A 4,484-nucleotide genomic window follows, 5' to 3' on the forward strand; every position below is an offset into this window, starting at 1 on the left:
AATGTAAAACACTTAAAACCACAAATTAGTATTAAAATAATTCAAAGTTAATTAATTTTAAAATACTTCAAGTGTTTCACAGAAGTTTCTTTTAATCTATTTTGCTGTTCAACAAAAGCCTGTTTACAAAATTTTCATTTTTCACTACTCTTCATTCTCTCATTTACCCTTTTCACCAAGCTTCAGTCAATTGGTAAGTCTTTTAGACTCAGCATTAGCATACTATTATGAAAACAAAACTAGGCAGGGCTTACTTAAAATAATGGAGGAATTTTGCCCTCCTGGAAGTATTATAGAAACCAAGTTTCCTGTCTGCTTTTGGATAACTACATCATCTCTTCTGATATTCCCCTCATTTACTCTAAAAGCAGGAACTTAAGTTACATCTTTTTTCAACACCCAAAACAGAAGAGGCAGATTAGGTACCGATGCTGCTAGTAGTAAAAACAACTGCTTCAGCATCTCTGATTCTTCAGCATCTCAGAGTAAACATGAAATTTTAATTTGCCCTCTTACCTAAGCTAACATTTATAACCTAAGTTAATTTAAAATGCAGAAGCACAACAAAAATTTTATCTTTGAGAAGAAAATTGAAGGTTGAGGAAAAGTCAGAATACATCTGATTCTTTTTTTGTTATAACACAAATCAACAACGCTGCCAAAAAGTTAAGATATGACACTCTTGTAAGTGCAAAGAGAAGGGAGAAAAACAGATGTGATGTGTTTAAAAGTAGTAACTACAAGTGTTTGTTACTTGTAGTTACTTTGAACTTTTAAAAAAGTTCAACGAGAACGCAGTTTAGCCTTTTTTTAAAACCAAAAATATACTGCTATAATTGAGAACCAGAAATGCTCACTTGCATAATCCACCAATGTGTAATTCCAGCAATAAATCAAAAGTAATTCCTAGAGAACAGAAAGGCTCTCTGCTTCCTCAACTGTAAAAACAGTGATAATACTGCATATCTCTATAAAGTTTTGCAAGATCTTAGATGGACCAGAGCAATGGCATACACAAGTCAAATATCAGAACCCTTCATTCTTACACTTATTAAAACTTACTAAAGCACCAAAAAAACCCATAATGTTGTACCCTCCTATAAACTCTCCTATATTTTGGAAAGAATTTTGCCTTAGCTTTCTTTCACATCTGCATTGAAAAGAACGATTTAAAGTCCTTAACTGAAAATAATACAAGTGGCAAAAGCACTTCGCCTTTGAAAGTGTCTGCAGTTTATGCGGTTCTGAAAGTAACTTCAACAATCATTTCCGACGAAACTACCTGCTGCTGCCTGCTTCCTCTTCTCCCAATCCAGCCATATGCCTGCTTCTCTTACTCCTATTTTGTTCAGCACTATTTTCAAAGTCACCTATGAATTTTGTGGGGGTTTTAGTAGCCTCCTGAAAGCAACCAAGTAGCCTCTTTGTGCCTTTATCTTCCTAACATCCTCATAAGAGCACATTATTAGTGCCACTTACAGAAGTCCCAGGCAGACAAAGGTCCAGATCCACAAGATACACCTTGGACATGCCTTGGTCCACAATCTCAGAAGTCCAGCATTTCCTCTCAAGAAACCTTCCTCTCCGAGAAGTTTACACACACACACACATATACAGGAAGCTTACTGCCTAACTCAGTACTGTGGATTCCAGTCTGAGAGTCAAGAACTGAAGAACTATGCCTTGGGGTGCCAAGCCCCCTCAAGGGTCTTGCCCTCAAACTTGGCCAAAGTTGCAAAAGAGATAATTTCTCTCACAAGGCCAGTGACAGACTTGCAAAATGACTGTGTAAAACAGACTAGGAAAAGACTAGCCAGTCACAACCCGTCAGCTAATATACCACTGCAGCTGTCAAGTTGTATTCTGTTGTTTCTCATTATGCTTCTAGATGCAAGTTAAGAGACATGCAAAATTGAATCAGGTATCCACCTCTGTATTTAAAGTGCTGTGAATATAAAAGATCAAATTGAATTTAGAGAAAGAGTCACATTTAGAGTGACTACTACAGTTTTCTTCTTGCATCAATAAGATCTTTCCCTATGCTATCACAATTTATTGTCTAACCATTTCTCATAAAATCATCTTTATACTCTTGCTACCAGATTAATAATTTTTTGGCATGGCAGAATAGGTCAGTGCCCACTATGTTCCTTCAGAATACAGGAATAAGCATACCATAAGTTTATAGGCCCAGGCAGCACGTACATCCAAACATTGCGTATTTTCCACTGAATTATTCTAGATATCAGATGACGTGACGTTTAGCATTCTGAAGCACAGTCCTCTCAAATTTCATAGTAACAGAACAAATCTTCTGGTTTTATACGAAGCTCATTAGTTTTAACTATCCACCTCAGCCAACAATAAAAATCTGGAGCCAGCATGGGCCCAGTTAAAGGAGCAACATCATTTACATAAACATACACAAATAAGTTGCTGAAAGGAACAGCCATCATATCTTCCACTTGCACGTTCAAAATAAATTGACACATTCTAGAGCTGCATAAAGTTGATATCTACCCAAAAAAACCCATTATGCCAAATCCAAGCATAATCTGCATGGCTGCTTTTACTTCAGATAAGTTGTGGGCAGATGTACAAACAGAATGTGATGAGATGTGACAGAAATATACACAGCTGGTGCCATGACTAAATAAATTATTGTGCTAAATTATTTCCAGATTTTACTTTTGCAGGATAATCTTGCTAGAGAATTCATTTTCTTCTGACTTAAACACTAAGTTTTAAGTGTCTTAAAAATACAGAGAAAGTCTCATATCCAGGCAGATACTTCATTACCATTCTAAACGCTTGAAATACATAAGAAAAGAAAAGCTGAGGTTTAAAAAATGGAAGTGTTCCATCCTGGAAGGACAGAATTGTGTATTCATACCACTAAAGACAAAGCAGAAAATACAGAAAAAAAGAAGTTAAAACCAAACATTTCTATAGGAAAATAAACATTTTTCAAAACAAAAAAATATACAATAAAATAAACAAACAGAATTTCCAGCTTGATTGCCTTGCATCACAAGCAGAGGTGAAAGAGCAAAACAGAAAAGAATAAAAGCAAAATATTCAGCATTTAAGAATTAAAAGAGTTTTTCTTTTATTTAGTCAGATTTAAAATAGATGTAAGAAAAAAATAAACCAGTTTTAAAGTCTACCCATCAAACAACTTTAGATCAGTCTGTAGGTGCTAGACACTGAAAACCACCGTTTCAGCTTTTACAAGGCTGAAAACGTACGCTGCTCTGCCTTCTCCTCATTTATGGGAGTGAAATACTTGAAAAGCACAGTTTATTATGAAATCAAAAGAACAGGTAACAACTGAGATATTCTAGAGAATATAGAGACATTCTAGAGAAGTTCTTGCAGAACTAACTACAAATAGCTTCAATTTTCAAACAGCTTCAATTTTCAAACAGCAGGATTGATTCTATAGCTAACAGCTCCTAATCTATCCTGAAACCCTGAAGAATTTTTGGAAGTGAAAACATGAGTGGTTAAGTCAGGACAGCTCCTTATCAAATATTTCAGCAATTCAGAAGCTTAATACATCTTGCAAATTAAACAAACATAATAACAAGTGTGTTTTCAAACATCAAAAGAATTAAAAGGGTAAGAGACACCAGAATAACACAAGGTGTCACAAGTAACAAAATAATTCTTTACAGGCATACACTCTATCAATTCATGTTTCAACAGAATGGCTAATCAGGGTAAGGGAGTTGATCTCTTGTAAAATACCTTAAAATCAATGGATGAAAAGTGCTCTGTAAAAGCTCAGTATTATCCTTACTGTATGCATTTAGATTTTCATAACACTGGCTGATCTTTTTCAGATCATTACATCTTACACAATGCCAATTCACATCAGCTTGGGCAGAAATTCAGCCAGATAGATCCAAAGCCCGCTTGACATTCAAAACTCAGCTAGCCAATAACAGGAAAAAAATTATTGGCCAGAGAAAGATAGGTAAATTATGTACACCTTTAGCCTTCAAGATTTGCCTTGAAGGCAAATGCCTCCTGCATTTTTTCTCGACAAAAATCAATGCTGTTCGAAATTCTTTGCAGATAAACTGTTCTTTTTCTTTGTTGGTTTCTTTTCTTCCATAACAATTCTCCAAATAGTTTTAGCTGGAATACTTAATAAAACAGTAATTTTCTCAGTGTATTTGAAGTTAGATGATCTTTATGGATACACGACTGCATTTCCCATTAGCGTACAGAAAGGTTTAGTGCTTCAAATTTCAATCATCTGCCAGATTTTCTAGAAGAACAAGTTAAATCTATTGTTCACAACTCTTCTTTTCCTAGTACAGAGAATTAATCAAACTCTAACCACACATACTAAAACAGCTAGCAAACTTTTTTTCATCTAAACTGACTTCTGTATGAACTTAATTTCCTACCTGTTCTAACTACAGCACAGAAGAATTTTAACTCACGTAGACATCACTATCCTGCTTTGGGTTCAT

The sequence above is a fragment of the Aptenodytes forsteri genome, unplaced genomic scaffold (assembly GCF_000699145.1).
Source record: "Aptenodytes forsteri isolate BGI_AS27 unplaced genomic scaffold, ASM69914v1 Scaffold33, whole genome shotgun sequence".
Classification (NCBI taxonomy): Eukaryota; Metazoa; Chordata; class Aves; order Sphenisciformes; family Spheniscidae; genus Aptenodytes; species Aptenodytes forsteri.